An 18,198-nucleotide genomic window follows, 5' to 3' on the forward strand; every position below is an offset into this window, starting at 1 on the left:
CTCATTTCCCATTTACAACCCAGATTGTAGTCATTTTCTTTTCACAAAGTGGCATTACGAACCAGTGATGAGTACACGTCTGTGACATTGTGAGAATGTACATATGTGATTGGTGTGCAAATAAAAACAAACTGAGATACACACTTGAAGTGTCTTTAATGTCCGCTAAACGTACAACACAGGCATAATCAAAATACTACAAAAGACACTGCATTTCCAAACATGAAAGAGCATAAACACAACAAGGGACATTCACAAAAGCAAAAGTCTATAGGCACGGTGTGTAACACTAGAGAAAGCAAAAGGGGATTCACAGAGGCAATAAAAGGCCATAGTAGAAATACACTGTCTTCCTATCCCCACAAGAGCCAAAAGGGACACTGATACAATCATTACTCGAGAGAGAGTTGGACCAGCTGTGTGAATGGGTAGTGTGAATGTGAAGGTCTCGATCGACAGCTACTGCACTCACGCACTACTCGAGACTCACAGTAGCCCTTGCAGGAGTCTTAGGCACAGATCCAGAGGCTCGTTTTTGAGAACCGAAGCTGCCCGAGTTTGGCAGTCTCTTGGCTCTCTGCGCTTTAGGTTTGGTGGCTATTACTTGAGCCAGGACTGGATGTTTCGTCTCAAGGACAGGCTCCACTACAATGGCTCTGTTCCACTGGAAGAACTGGTTGTGAAACTGTATGTTGAATGGTCCGTAGGGCTCGAGGATGAAGCTCCTGGTGTCCAGCGTGATGTGTTTGTACCGGTCAGAGCCTAGTATGGTCTCCAGGTCACTGTGCACCGAAGTCTCTCGCTCTGTGAATTGACACAGGTTGTACACACTGTGGAGTGCTTCTTCCTCGGTGTCAGTTGCCCGAGCCACAATTAAAGGGCCCATCACATGGCGTGGCAAACAACTAAGTAAACCCAGCTGGTTCAGTGTCCTGACTATGGCACCTGACCCACTCTGTGGGGAATCAACACTGTCCCACATATGTATTGTGTCAACAAGGCACCCGATGAAGTCAACTCTGAATCCAGTATTCCACCTCCAAATCCGCGCCGGATGTAGCCACTTCATAGCGAACCCCAGAACCCTGAGCGCTAAGATCTGTGCTCGTAGGAGGCACTGTAAGACGTGGTAGGCTAGCGTGGCTGTCTCCTGATCTGGGAACTTCCTTTCTTGCAAGCAGCTCAAGTTCCAGTCTCCTACAGCCTCGCCTACAAAGGTACCTACACCACACCGTTCGAACGGGTTCTCCGAAAGGTGCAGAGCGAACGTCCTGGATATGAATGGGTGCACTTGGAGAGATGTGTGCATGTCCAAGACGTCTTCTATAATCTTGACATCCTTATACATAACCCTCTGCACCAACAACCCAGGCACATTTTGCATGGTGTAGACCAAGCCCAGGTACTTTGGCTTGTGACTTCTGGCCAAAAGGAGCTTCATTGTGTCACTCCTTTTCAAAACCGGTACCTTGTCGGTTGTCAAGTCGACATGTTTGAAGCCGTCACAGGGAGGCTCGGCCAGATTCACCGTTCGGTATATTTCTCTAGAGGACTGGTAGCTCAGTGTACTGTAGGGTACCTTTCGGTTGTGGTCAAACTTCTCAGGGGATCCTAGCTCGTCTTCTCCGACCTTGATTTCGATGCCGAGAGGCCATGTACACTTGCTGCGGTCTAACGTTGGTAGCACGATACATAGGTTGTGTGGTATCTCCCACGCCTTGTGTAGTGGCCTGGTCAAGCCCGTACAAGGATTGGTTACGGGTCCGGGATCTTCAGGGCTATTAAGAAGTATAGTACTACCGTTATTTTGGACAATATCGTCACATATTTCGTACACAATAGCGCTGTAAGGTTGATAGTGACTTTTCTTCAGTTCTGTTCTAGTTAGACCTCTCGTTTTCCAATTGCGTTTCCGTCTCAGTGAGGTCTCAGGCGTCTCCAAGGGCCCAAGAGTCACATCCCCATTTGCGTGCACAGGTCCTAATGTCGCCACAGGTCCTAATGTCTGGGTCAGTTACTTCGACAACATGGTTGACTGGCTGAGGAACCAGAAGCTGGGCCTGCGGGGACCGCAGTGGCCGCTGTCCACTGTGATGGTTCACATCGTTTACTGATTCCACTATACATCTTTGGAGATACTCAGGATCATTGAAGTGGTTCTCATACAGGTTAAACAGCATATTAGTAGTCCACTCTAATCCACTGTGCATGGAGTCGTCACGGTCTTGGGTGTTTGCAAAACACAACTCTTCAGTCTGCGTCCTGGAAGTGTTTACACCTTGAGAAGTCTCTGTGTTATCGAGGAACACACCTATATCTTCCAAGTTCCCCAGTGTTGGAAATGACCCGGATCTGTCAACATTCGCCATAAATGCACCACTTGCATAGGTATTCGCAGTAAAGTCTAGGTTTGTGGCATATCTCTTAGGTTCAATATCACTACCCAAATAGAGCTGGCTACTGGTACCGGTGCGCGATTCAGGGTGACACTCTGAGACCGATTCAGGGTGGTTCTCTGAGAATGTAGAGATACCTGATGATGATCCCCTGAGGACCTCATTGACTTGTCCACGTCGCTTGTGCTTTCTGACAGCAATCTCAGGTGTAATGTGGTGCTTCTCAACTGCCACATCAGGCACTGGTCTATCTTTGTAGCGTTTGTCATTGTGTACACCTCTACCACCCGGCAAGCTTGTGTTGCTTTCTGCAGCCGTTAAAACAGTGCGGTGTGTGGTGGCTGTCACAGCGCTCACCAGTCTCTGGTGGATCTCAGGGTTAGCCATAGTGAATCCCTCACTGTCACGAAACACGGACGCTTCACATTCCTTCAGCAACTCTATGACGCTGACACTTAGGGGTTGCTTCAATCCCAGATCCAGAAGCTTACCCTGGAGAGCTTTGTGTGGTCTCGAATCCTCACCCAACCACACGTCAGGCACGTCGACCTCGCTCATGTCCCTACGTCCGGCTGTGTCTGGTCTCAGTGTGGCCCATTCCTCGTCGCCAACCAGCCCGGTCCTGCAAAACGTCCAAGTGTCCAGCAAGAGCCTGTCTCGCAGGTTTAGACTCTCCGCTGAGCCAGCTCCCGGGTAAGGTCGAGCTCGAGCTTCTTTTGTTTGTCGGAGACATTGTCATTCACCTTGTCTGGGTGGTACAATATCCACATTGCCAGAGTAGCGCACGCTTTGCGGAAACGTGTTTCATTCTGCTCATCGTCGCAAGACCTGTACATCCTGGACAATGAGACGAATGGTAATAGAGATAGCACGTCTCCAGTCTCACGGTGTACAAAGAACGCTGTGGCGAGGTTGTGCTTCGCATACAAGCTTCGATTCCGCATCAGCCAACTGTGTGCCATAACCACAGTGTCCAGTTCGTACGCCCAAAGCGTCCCGCTAGATCCGGACCGTGCGTTCACCCCTTGACTCCCCCCACCCCGCAACGTGCGTGCATTCCCTGTGGCATCAGGTACAAAAGGGGTGACGTTCTGTTCCTCCAAGCATTCCTTCCGCGGCTTCAACCAAGACACCGACTCACACAAGCACCGAGTTTTCTTAAATGCGTGCTGATCCTTGAGATCACTCAACTTGAAACCCTCCGCTCTGGGAATGTACACCATGTCCCCTATCACAGGCACCGGGTCCAGAGTTAGCGCCTTGAACAGCGAGCAGCACAAAACGGCAGGATCCATTGACGACAACCCAGCGTTCACTGGCGTGGTGCCTGAGGGCCTGCTGAGAGATTGCGACAGGAAACGGCAAGAAACCCTGGTGGGAGCGGTGCGGAAAACGACCAACGCTGTCCGGGTTCATCTGCACCGTGTGTGCGTGCTTCGAAAGCGCCAAGGAGAAAGTATGCTGTGACTGGATGTGTACAAGTTGTTCCTCTGAACGGCCACTTAACCAGGGCTCTCAATGTTTGAAATGCTCAAGGGTCTTGAATCAAAGGTCTAGACGTGAGACCCGTACCTTGTATAGGTTGGACAAGCACGAAGATCCGTGTGGGGACACGGAGACCAATACCTCCCTCGTGTATGCAGCGGAAACGACTGCCGCTTATAGGGATGTCATGAGAGCACGGGTCTTCGACAAGGTGTCGCAGAGTAGACACTTGTCCCCATCAGACATCAGAACCCTCTTCCCTGAGTGCTTCGCGCCACAAGTGTGCACGTGTGTGTTCAGTTGCGCCAGGAACCCTATGTGCGCCAGCTGCACCCCCGTGCTGACCATGTTGCAACTACTCTCCAAGAACCCGCGTCCTCTGCTAGCTTCATTTGCAGAACGAGCCATACCAGGCAGGGCTCTTGCTCGCAACGTGTACGACAGATCACTGCTGTGTAACATGCTCAACGATCAATTTATACCTTCGTGTTCCCCGAGACCCGTGCTGCAGAGGGACGCATTTCGCGCAACGCAGAGACCAGTCCTTGTGTGGTCTCCTCCTCTGGGGTCCCCGAGACCCGTGCTGCAGAGGGACGCATTTCGCGCAACGCAGAGACCAGTCTTTGTGTTTGTTTCGCGCAACGCAGAGACCAGTCCTTGTGTGGTCTCCTCCTCTGGGGTCCCCGAGACCCGTGCTGCAGAGGGACGCATTTCGCGCAACGCAGAGACCAGTCCTTGTGTGGTCTCCTCCTCTGGGGTCCCCGAGACCCGTGCTGCAGAGGGACGCATTTCGCGCAACGCAGAGACCAGTCTTTGTGTTTGTTTCGCGCAACGCAGAGACCAGTCCTTGTGTGGTCTCCTCCTCTGGGGTCCCCGAGACCCGTGCTGCAGAGGGACGCATTTCGCGCAACGCAGAGACCAGTCTTTGTGTTTGTTTCGCGCAACGCAGAGACCAGTCCTTGTGTGGTCTCCTCCTCTGGGGTCCCCGAGACCCGTGCTGCAGAGGGACGCATTTCGCGCAACGCAGAGACCAGTCCTTGTGTTTGTTTCGCGCAACGCAGAGACCAGTCCTTGTGTGGTCTCCTCCTCTGGGGTCCCCGAGACCCGTGCTGCAGAGGGACGCATTTCGCGCAACGCAGAGACCAGTCCTTGTGTTTGTTTCGCGCAACGCAGAGACCAGTCCTTGTGTGGTCTCCTCCTCTGGGGTCCCCGAGACCCGTGCTGCAGAGGGACGCATTTCGCGCAACGCAGAGACCAGTCTTTGTGTTTGTTTCGCGCAACGCAGAGACCAGTCCTTGTGTGGTCTCCTCCTCTGGGGTCCCCGAGACCCGTCCTCCAGAGGGACGCATTTCGCGCAACGCAGAGACCAGTCCTTGTGTGGTCTCCTCCTCTGGGGTCCCCGAGACCCGTGCTGCAGAGGGACGCAATTCGCGCAACGCAGAGACCAGTCCTTGTGTGGTCTCCTCCTCTGGGGTCCCCGAGACCCGTCCTCCAGAGGGACGCATTTCGCGCAACGCAGAGACCAGTCCTTGTGTTTGTTTCGCGCAACGCAGAGACCATAGACGCATTTCTAATTTAGAATCATGTACACACACACACACACACACACACACACACACACACACACACACACACACACACACACACACACACACGCACCTCCCGCACACCCATTGTAATTTGTCCCATGTAGCGTTTAGTCAAATAGTGTCTTGTATACTGTAGATATGTTACATGTCTCTTACACTCATTTGGGTTATGTAAGGTTTGTGGGGTTTTGTAATTATTTGTATAACACCTATTGCAAAACTAAAATGAATTAAATTGTTACTTACACAATCATTTCAGTTTTCAATGAATCACTGCACACACACACACACACACACACACACACACACACACATAAAAAAACAAACATATGATCATTAACAGCCCTCATGGATACATGTCAACATGGCAGCTTCAGTCAAAACTATGTGGCATGCTTGTACAAGTAAACATCAATAGCAATCCAATGAAAATAAGAGAATATCAAAACGAAACCCATTACAAACATTTTCACTTGATATCTAAGGTGACACTAATTAAATTGCACCTGAGCCACAGTTGGCATGTTCTAGTTCTATTTATTCATCTTCCTTTTCATTGATATGATTCTGTTGTGAATGTAGTATTTGATTGCAGCCCAGTCTCTGTCTTTCAGAGCCACTGGTTCTGCCTGGAGGCAGGAGTCACAGTCCTTTTTACCTGGCACTTTGCAGCTTGTTATGAAATGAAGCATGCGCCGCTCGACAGCCTTCACTTCATTACCTGTCCACTTGCTTCTCACCTTCCCAGCTGTCGTAAATGTAAACAAAAGAAATGTATTAAAGATGAAACAATGGCTCTGCTAAAGTGAAAAATTGAGGATTTGATAAAAAAAGATTTTATTTTGTTACATCCGTTCTCTGATATGTTTTTTTTTCTCAGTTTAGTATTTCCTGTCTTATTGAGTCTCTCCTCTTTGTTTTATATCAGCATCCATGTTTCCTGCCTCTGTGTTCCCTGCATGTGTGATGACCTACCCGCCCTGATTGGTCTCACCTGTGTCTAGTTATTCCCTCTTCTCTAGCATATTTCACCTGTCTGTCCCTCTTTGTGGATGCTAGTTCGTCTCCTCTGTTTCAGTAAGCGTTCGATCATAGTTTGCTTCCCATTGTTAATCTCCTAGTTTTATATTGACCTTTATTCTGTGTACCTTGACTCAGCCTTAGCCTTGTGATTTGGATACCTGACCATTTCCAGTCGTGATAATTTAGTAGTTATGATAGTATATGACATTCATTCAATTCAATAAATCTTTCTAAAAGAGTAATGTGGATACAAAATGCTTACAGTATTCACCTTAACTATTGTTATTCTGTTCTTTATAAGCTTCTTATTCCGTACGTTTTTTGGCTCTCCGTAACTTCTGCATACATTCAGCTATTAAAACCATTCAACTTTTAAAATGTTCAGCTCTTTCAGCTAATGATGGGACTTCTTCAACTTTTTTAAAAATATTAAGCTTTTAACACTTTTTTTTTAACATTGAAGTCAATGAGAGCATGCTTCAAATCCTTCAAATCTTCTTCCGCTCCCAAAATGTTCAGCCCCTCCATACTTTCACCTACAGACGCCAAACAAACGTTAAAATGTTCACAAAATATTCAGCTATCCGGTTATTGCTTTTCAGTTTGATATCTTTTACAGTTTTTGTGAAAAAGCTGTTTAAGTTTAGTGATCATTTCAGGGTTTTTTCTGCGTTTCTAGCGAGTGTGTGTTGGGGCCAGCTAGAGTGGATGATGTCATCGCCAGAGCACAGAGCCTTAAAAAATATCTTTGTCCCCTCTCTATAAATTGCTCTCGCGCCCACAATATCTACTTGTCATACACAATTTATACATCAAAACTAAGGTATTTTTGTCTAGTTTCAGCCAATGTGCTCAGTTATGTGATATGCCTTATACTTTTGGCTCTGTGAGCTTCCAAATGACAAGAGTTCCAAATCTTCCTCCATTCACTGCCCTGTTTAACATTCTCCACATTTCCCAGCGAAACTCATAGCAAAACACTTTTTTTAAATCGCTGATATGCCCACATTTTTAAGTTTATCCACATACATTTTATATTGATGATGTCTATTCCTTCCTCTCTCTCTCTGTCTATTCCTTCCTTTCTCTGTCTATTCCTTCCTCTCTCTCTCTCTCTATTCCTTCCCCACTCTCTCTATTCCTTCCTTCCTCTCTCTCTCTGTCTGTCTATTTCTCTGTCTCTGTCTGTCTGTCTGTTTCTCTCTGTCTGTCTGTCTGTCTATTCCTCTCTCTCTCTGTCTGTCTATTTCTCTCTCTCTGTCTGTCTGTCTATTTCTCTCTCTCTCTGTCTGTCTGTCTATTCCTCTCTCTCACTGTCTGTCTGTCTATTCCTCTCTCTCTCTGTCTGTCTATCTATTCCTCTCTCTCTCTGTCTGTCTATTCCTCTCTCCCTGTCTGTCTGTCTGTCTATTCCTCTCTCTCTCTCTGTCTGTTCCTCTCTCCCTGTCTGTCTGTCTGTCTGTCTGTCTGTTTCTCTATTCCTGTCTGTCTGTCTGTCTGTTTCTCTATTCCTGTCTCTCTCTCTCTCTCTCTCTCTCTCTCTCTCTCTCTCTCTCTCTCTCTCTGGTAATGCAGTTCATCTTCCAACTGACAATTTTGCATTTCAACGTCCAACTTTTTCAGCAGTGCAGTGCAATCCATTTGAGATTTTTCAAACAATTTATTTCATATTTCCGCATTTTCATCTGTTTCTCATAGCATTTGTAAGTCTTCCAGACTTAATCATAATTTCAGTTACAAAATAAACTATTTTATATATCAGTGGTGTTATTCAACTTTTTAATGAAATTCATGTTAATTGAAACCATTCATACTTTTTCAACTACTCTCACTACTTAAACTTCTTACAGATTTAAGCTATTCATCCAGCTTAGCTTTAGCAATTCAGCATTCCCACGCATTTTCTGCAGGAAATGCATTTTCTAGTTTCTTGCTGCTGTTTAGACTTAATTGATTAAAACCTGTCCACCTTCTATCAATGATTCTAAATAATTCAGCACCATATTTATACATAATCTCTCCCATCTTCTGCAATTTATTTATCACTGTTCCTTTAAGCCCATCTAACACTATCATCAGGTCTCTACTGTTTGTCTCCATGGTCATAACCTAAAGATATTATCACATTCTGTACAAGTCAGTATACCTTTATGTTGATGTAGGTCAGCAATGGTTTCCTCACTGGAATCATCACTCATGCCTACTTCATCTGGTTGGGTAAAAAAAACAAGTTTGGACCAAGTATTTAAATCAAAGACTAAATAAAATTATAAATCTGATATATGAAGTACTTATAAACTACATTTAAAACTGAATTTCACCTTCAGGATTGATCTCAATGTCATCCAGCCCTTTCCCCTGCAGGTCAGACAGTCTTCCTTTTTCCATTGCTATCAACAGTTTGCTGACTTTTGCGAGCTGCAGGGTACTCTCTGGAAGCCGATAGAATTCCCTGTGGACACGTATATCATGTCCTAGAAAGGTAGCAAGTTGATCCATTTCATTTTCTTTCAGGTTCAATCTTTAACAGCCTGAAACAAAATAGGACATGACGACTAAACACACACACACTACACGTGTCTCATCATACAATATCAGGACTTCATCTGAAACACAGTTCAATCTTTTACAGCCTGAAACAAAATGAGGACATGACGACTAAACACACACACTACACGTGTCTCATCATACAATATCAGGACTTCATCTAAACACAGTTCAATCTTTTACAGCCTGAAACAAAATGAGGACATGACGACTAAACACACAAAGAGTCAGTGTCCCTGTCTTCTAAGTTATACTGTTGTAGTAAAAGAAAGCTAAAACCTCCACAGTAATGGACAGGGATCTACTTCCCTAGAAGTTCAACCATGTAAACTCAAAAGCAGAAGCTTACATGGGCAATACATGTGTGTGAAGTAGATAAAAACAGAATTTAGTGAAAATTAAGATACACAGTTTTGAGGGGTAGTTAGTTCTATCAAATGCTAGGGGTAATTTCCTTACACGATGGTATGCAGAAACTAGTAATGGTAATATTGATTGTTGAACATTTCACATTTGTTTTAAGAAGGTGAAAATGCATTTTATTTATGAACAGGACTTAAGTGAGACATGTATTAAAATAGAAGAAATTGACAGTAAATGTGTAGTAACCTGTTGGAAAGATGAACTGGATCTCTCGCTCACTTCTGTGTCTCCTGAAAGTTGAGTCAGGATCATGCCACTTGGTGTCTGCAACGAAGTACAACAATAATCTGTCAGAAATATTCAGAATTATAATATAGATCCTAACTAATGATCCTACCTATTTCAGCTAAAAGAAATCCCCCCCCCCCAATTCTATCATAATCACCTTTGGGCTGAGACTCATTGCTGAAGTCAAGGGCTGCATCAACTTTGCATTTAAGGAACACAAATTGTAGTAAAAATAGCTAATGTGAGGACCTGGACTTATCATTCAAGACTCTATGGAAATGGTTAAAACTGTACAATATCTGCTACCCACAATATGAGGACAATGTAAAACACACACACTCTAAACGTTGAAACATACAATATCAGGACTTCATCTGAAACACAGTTCAATCTTTTACAGCCTGAAACAAAATGAGGACAAGACGAGTACACACACACTACACGTGTCTCATCATACAATATCAGGACTTCATCTAAACACAGTTCAATCTTTTACAGCCTGAAACAAAATGAGGACATGACGACTAAACACACACACTACACGTGTCTCATCATACAATATCAGGACTTCATCTAAACACAGTTTAATCTTTTACAGCCTGAAACAAAATGAGGACATGACGACTAAACACACAAAGAGTCAGTGTCCCTGTCTTCTAAGTTATACTGTTGTAGTAAAAGAAAGCTAAAACCTCCACAGTAATGGACAGGGATCTACTTCCCTAGAAGTTAAACCATGTAAACTCAAAAGCAGAAGCTTACATGGGCAATACATGTGTGTGAAGTAGATAAAAACAGAATTTAGTGAAAATTAAGATACACAGTTTTGAGGGGTAGTTAGTTCTATCAAATGCTAGGGGTAATTTCCTTACACGATGGTATGCAGAAACTAGTAATGGTAATATTGATTGTTGAACATTTCACATTTGTTTTAAGAAGGTGAAAATGCATTTTATTTATGAACAGGACTTAAGTGAGACATGTATTAAAATAGAAGAAATTGACAGTAAATGTGTAGTAACCTGTTGGAAAGATGAACTGGATCTCTCGCTCACTTCTGTGTCTCCTGAAAGTTGAGTCAGGATCATGCCACTTGGTGTCTGCAACGAAGTACAACAATAATCTGTCAGAAATATTCAGAATTATAATATAGATCCTAACTAATGATCCTACCTATTTCAGCTAAAAGAAATCCCCCCCCCCCCAATTCTATCATAATCACCTTTGGGCTGAGACTCATTGCTGAAGTCAAGGGCTGCATCAACTTTGCATTTAAGGAACACAAATTGTAGTAAAAATAGCTAATGTGAGGACCTGGACTTATCATTCAAGACTCTATGGAAATGGTTAAAACTGTACAATATCTGCTACCCACAATATGAGGACAATGTAAAACACACACACTCTAAACGTTGAAACATACAATATCAGGACTTCATCTGAAACACAGTTCAATCTTTTACAGCCTGAAACAAAATGAGGACATGACGACTAAACACACACACTACACGTGTCTCATCATACAATATCAGGACTTCATCTAAACACAGTTCAATCTTTAACAGCCTAAAACAAAATGAGGACATGACAACTAAACACACACACTACACGTGTCTCATCATACAATATCAGGACTTCATCTAAACACAGTTCAATCTTTTACAGCCTGAAACAAAATGAGGACATGACGACTAAACACACAAAGAGTCAGTGTCCCTGTCTTCTAAGTTATACTGTTGTAGTAAAAGAAAGCTAAAACCTCCACAGTAATGGACAGGGATCTACTTCCCTAGAAGTTCAACCATGTAAACTCAAAAGCAGAAGCTTACATGGGCAATACATGTGTGTGAAGTAGATAAAAACAGAATCTAGTGAAAATTAAGATACACAGTTTTGAGGGGTAGTTAGTTCTATCAAATGCTAGGGGTAATTTCCTTACACGATGGTATGCAGAAACTAGTAATGGTAATATTGATTGTTGAACATTTCACATTTGTTTTAAGAAGGTGAAAATGCATTTTATTTATGAACAGGACTTAAGTGAGACATGTATTAAAATAGAAGAAATTGACAGTAAATGTGTAGTAACCTGTTGGAAAGATGAACTGGATCTCTCGCTCACTTCTGTGTCTCCTGAAAGTTGAGTCAGGATCATGCCACTTGGTGTCTGCAACGAAGTACAACAATAATAATTTGTCAATAAGTTGTTGTCACAATAAGTTTTAAATAAAAAAGTATCAATGTATAATAGACAAAGCCAGAAAGAGAACCTTTTCTACCTTCACTTCTTTTATTCAAGCAATTAGTATTTTAAGTTTTTTTTTTCAAAGAATCTTTTCTTCGTTGCATGCAAGCACACCTCATGGTGCATAATTAACTAAACATAGTGTATACAATTTCATCAGTAAAGTCATTCCACAGGAAGATATTGAGGGGGCGCATACACTCTTGAAGGGAAATGTATTTATCTAATTATATTTTAACAGATACTATATTGTATGATATATCAAGAGGTCTTACTTACCAGCTTACGCCATGGCCATTGAGAATCTCCATAATCATAGGTTATTTCAGTCTCTGCTTGGATGTTTTCAATTGCAAATAAGCAAAGATGAGGTTTACCCTGGACTGTCAACTTTTTCATTTTACAATTTGGTGACTTGTGGCCATCATTCACCAGCCTTCCCAACGAGCCATCTTCGCGGGACACATCTATGCTAAAGTAGAAGGAGGAAACAAAACGTTTTTACAAAAATTCACAAGGCTTTAGAGAATAACTGATCTTGTATAGGTCATGACTTACCACCATGTGTCATTGTTCCATTCAAACTCAAACAAGAAAGCATTTTGTTTTTCTGTGTACTTCTTCTGCCTCTTGTCCTGTTCATATTGTGATATTAACTCCCCACGGTACGCGACGACAAACGATCCTTTTTCAATTGGTGTGCAGGTAAATACACCACGTCCTAAGTAAAAGTTAATAAAATAGTGTCAAGTTATGTATACAAAATTACAGTTAAGAATCACTATTGATTAGATATTGACAAACTAAAAAATAAACAAACATCAGACTTTTTAACAAAATAAATAATATATGAGTGGTAATGTTGCACAATGGCAGGTTAAGTCAGCTAATGTTGTGGGTAACAAACAGTTTCAGCAGAAATAAGCGTAACAGAAAAAGCTTCAGTCTATAGGTGAAATCTTGAGCATAGTTTGTGCATCTGATAGTGAGGGAATTATTTAGCCAAGGAGCCATCAAACAGTTCAGCTAAGAAAGCATTAACACCATTAAACACATAATCTACAGTAGGTGGGAAGCAACAGTACAATGCAGCTCAGTGGTAACTTCTCTATCAAATGACTTTGCTCAAGTTTGCCTTCAATAGGAACATAAGATAAAGCAGAGTCGTTATTTTTGCAAAGAGCTGGCAACAGCAACACATCTTTTCTAAGCACTGGATGATTTAACAAGGCCAAATGTAATAAACTCAACAAACATGCACAGAGAAAGCTTTGACAATGGGTTTTGCGTTTTTTACTTGAACTGGTAACTGTCACATAATTCTGTTATATTTAAGTTTTGATCACATATGACATACCTTTAAAGTCACTGATCCACTTGACCTTTAAACAAGGTTTGTCACCTCCAGATAAAATGAACTGAATAGCCTCAGCCTCAGGACTAAGTCTGGTTCTCCTTTTTGACATGCTCTTCGGCCATGTGCTCCTCAATTAGCAAACATCTACATAGAGACAAAAAGTCAGCAAGACAAGTACCAAAAAGACCCATATTTTAATAAAATAGGTATATACATGGTATTACTCTGCCTATAGAAATGAATGCAACGTTAGCTTAACGTTACTCATGTTCTCACCAATGCATGTCATTAGCGTTAGCTTATTAGGCTAATTGATCGATGCTAACACGTACAACTGCAGCTACAACAGTGTAATGCAAAGCGTAAATTTCTGTTAAAGAACAATCAAATTTAACATATACTCGGAGAATAAGTGTCTCTGTGTGGCTGAAAATGAATAAAAGTAATTACTTACAGGACATGTCTGAGGAGACTCTGCAGTCTGCAGCAGAAAGACGGTCGTGAGACGTTGGTGAGACGTTCGGTGGCTCTGGGAATGTGGGAAAAGCGGGAACATCTGCGTAACGTAACGTAAGCATGCAGGCTGCACTTCACGGTCCGCTACGTGCGTCCAAACAGACAACCGGGACGACGGGAGGAAAGCGCCACTTACAGCTGTTATTTGGCTGGCCATTTGGCCATTTAGACTCCCAGTTAGACATTAAATGTCTTATTGACTGTTCGGATTATGATGACATAATCAAGGTTTTCAACTCAAAGACCAGGAGAGACTCCACCTTATGTGGCAGCTCCGGTAAGACCGTGTTTTTTATGCTTACTGTGGCATGTTGATGCTGTTTCTGAAAGGAAGTTCTTAATATTAATTAATTAAATTTATTGTTATTAATATTTATGTTCTATGTTTTAAATACATGTGTGTTTATGTAAGCTTTTAAAAAAAGAGTCCAGATATTCCCAGGCCCACCTATTAATGACGTTGTCCTTTTAGTTTAATAAGCTAACATTAGCTTATCCAGCTAATTAATCTCAATTTAAGCAATTAATTGAGGAACTGATTCTCTACAAAGTAAACAGGATACTTAATCTGCAGTAGTAAATTGGTGATGTTATTATTTTACTTTGATTACATGGAATATGTGAATTACAGTAGGCTAATTCTAAACTAGCTTAAAAAGTTGGTGTGTATGAAAACATACAGATATATGAGGACCCGTTGATTGCGTCATCAATGTGTGTTTAAAGTGTGTTAAAGTTCCAGATGTGACCACTAGTTGGCGTGACAGCAAATGAGCAAAAAACATAAACACACTTACACACTTCATGTCATAAAATTGTGATGTTTCAGGACATGGGAGGTTTTTGGTTTAGAGGCATTCTGGGAGTGTCTAGAACACTGCAGTGAGCTCGGAAAAATGAGGACCCCCAAAATGTCCTCATTTTTCCGAGTGTCCTCATATTGAAGGTGTGTTATCATAAAAATGTACTCAGTTTTCATGAAAACAAGTGCACACACGAACACACACACACACACACACACACACACACACACACACACACACACACACACACACACACACACACACACACACACACACACACACACACAGCTGACGTGTTGGGACATACATGCTGTCCGTAAGGTCTCTGGTTCTGGTTCTGACCACGGGAACAGAAACAGGACAGCTCACTTCAACGCAGCGTAATAACTCCTGAAAATAATATCCATCTCGCAAATGTATTTGTCTCTGCAGTCATCTCAACCGTCGAATACAGCGACGGGAAACAATACGGCTTTTTTTTTTCCTGTGAAGAAATGTGTCGCGGTGTTGGTGAATTCTTAAAAAAAAAGAAATGCACCACTAAATAAATATGAATATTTCAACCGATGTTTTTGCCTGCCGTGTCTCCCCTTAAAATGCGTTGTAACTCGCGTTACTGAGATTGTAACGAGTATAATAGTACCGACATTTAATTAGTAATGCGTTATATTACTGCGTTACAGCAAAAAGGAATATATTAGCCTACTGTAATTGCGTCACTTTTGTAACGCGTTACTCCCAACACTGACAGTCAATGTAGGCTAACATTAAATTGGCTGAATTGACCAAGCGAGAAAGGTCCCAATTTCCTTTACCAGAGAGAACCATGTTGATAAATCACGTTACTGCACGGCAGCAGCATAGTAATAATAATAATAATAATAATAACAATAATAATAATACATTGGGGTTCTCTAATTGAGAAATAGAATGGAGCAGCAGCTAGTTAACAATAATAATAATAATAATAATAATAATAATAATAATAATAATAATACATTTAATTAAGTTAAGTAAGTAACAAAGTCTTAAGTATTGTGGTTTTGTATCTGGACCCGGTCTATGTGAAAAATAGAGTAAAATCTCCCTTTATTGCAGTTTCACAAATAGAATAAAGCTTTCACAAATCTCAAACTGTGTTTTTAATAAAAAAACTCCTTAAATAAAATGTCTTCAAATACAATATTAAAAAATATTTACATTTTATCAGTTGGTTAAGTGTCTTGCTCAGGGACACATTGGTTGATGTATCACAGCGGGAATCGAACCCGGGTCTCCCACACCAAAGGCATGTGTTATATCCACTGCGCCATCACCACCCCAAAAAATTAGCAGCAGATTGATAAATCTCCACGTCGGGGAATCGAACCCGGCTCTACTACGTAACAGGCGGAGATACAGTCCACTATACTAACGTAGATGTATTAAGACTGGTTGTTATTTGTTAAGTTCACACACACACACACACACACACACACACACACACACACACACACACACACACACACACACACACACACACACACACACACACACACACACACACACACACACAGCTGACGTGTTGGGACATACATGCTGTCCGTAAGGTCTCTGGTTCTGGTTCTGACCACGGGAACAGAAACAGGACAGCTCACTTCAACGCAGCGTAATAACTCCTGAAAATAATATCCATCTCGCAAATGTATTTGTCTCTGCAGTCATCTCAACCGTCGAATACAGCGACGGGAAACAATACGGCTTTGTTTTTCCTGTGAAGAAATGTGTCGCGGTGTTGGTGAATTCTTAAAAAAAAAGAAATGCACCACTAAATAAATATGAATATTTCAACCGATGTTTTTGCCTGCCGTGTCTCCCCTTAAAATGCGTTGTAACTCGCGTGGTGAAAGATGCCGATTTAAAAAAAGATAACATAGCAGCAAGTAGTTTAGCTAATTATATTAAAAACATTACAAACATTTTTAAACCTTTATATATATATGTATATATTAGAGAGATACGCTTGTTTCAGCTTCTCGAATGTGAGGATTATATATATATATATATATATATATATATATATATATATATATATATATATAGTCCTATATAGTCCTAGTAATAGTTTAATAAAGAAACACACAAACATAAAAGCCTAAAAACGTCACACCCTATTGACTCCCACGTTTAAGCCAAGCAAAATAAAAAACAAGTAAGGCAGCAATAACCTTACCCTAAATAAAGACTAGAATTAATTAAATACAAGGTACAATTTTTTATGTTCAGCCGTTACCAATCCCACACACACACACACACACACACACACACACACACACACACACACACACACACACACACACACACACACACACACACACAGCTGACGTGTTGGGACATACATGCTGTCCGTAAGGTCTCTGGTTCTGGCTCTGACCACGGGAACAGAAACAGGACAGCTCACTTCAACGCAGCGTAATAACTCCTGAAAATAATATCCATCTCGCAAATGTATTTGTCTCTGCAGTCATCTCAACCGTCGAATACAGCGACGGGAAACAATACGGCTTTTTTTTTTCCTGTGAAGAAATGTGTCGCGGTGTTGGTGAATTCTTAAAAAAAAAGAAATGCACCACTAAATAAATATGAATATTTCAACCGATGTTTTTGCCTGCCGTGTCTCCCCTTAAAATGCGTTGTAACTCGCGTTACTGAGATTGTAACGAGTATAATAGTACCGACATTTAATTAGTAATGCGTTATATTACTGCGTTACAGCAAAAAGGAATATATTAGCCTACTGTAATTGCGTCACTTTTGTAACGCGTTACTCCCAACACTGACAGTCAATGTAGGCTAACATTAAATCGGCTGAATTGACCAAGCGAGAAAGGTCCCAATTTCCTTTACCAGAGAGAACCATGTTGATAAATCACGTTACTGTACGGCAGCAGCATAGTAATAATAATATGATTAAACCAGCATTTTTACCTTGTGCTTGCAGAGTTGACCAGTCGGGAAAGTGTCCAGGTTGCTGTGAGGACTTCTGACACTGCATGTGAGGACAGAGTCAAGCCTGGATCCTTTTAACGTCTAAAATCAAACGGCGTGTAGCGACATGTCCGCCCCAAAAGCGTGACCTGTGGTGTGGAAAATCCTGGCGTCGCGACCTGCAATCACACTTCTGTAGCAACAGTTTGTTGGCTGAGTTAGGGGCCGTCTGCAACCTACAGTGCTCAGGCTGGTGACATAGCTTTAGACTTATGGGATTCTTTCAGGAAAGAAATCACCAAAAATAATCTTTTGTAATTCTGATTACTGTAGTATTAGCTGATGGTGGTCTGCTAGTTACTACAGTTATTGTAACAGGACGGGAATAATTATAAAAAAAAACACACCAAAGGCATTGTTAACAAGTCATTTTATAATTACAGAGTAGTAAAGAAGGGTGGATGTACACTCTTAAAACTGCTGGGTTAAAAATAACCCAATATAAATAATAATAATAATCCTATAATAATCTAATATAATAATCATATATATACTGCCCTACAAAGCAAAAAGGCAGTAACTATGCAGAGTGCAGAACTGAGAAAAATGACTTTAAAGT

This window comes from Sander lucioperca, chromosome 20 (assembly GCF_008315115.2).
Source record: "Sander lucioperca isolate FBNREF2018 chromosome 20, SLUC_FBN_1.2, whole genome shotgun sequence".
NCBI lineage: Eukaryota > Metazoa > Chordata > Actinopteri > Perciformes > Percidae > Sander > Sander lucioperca.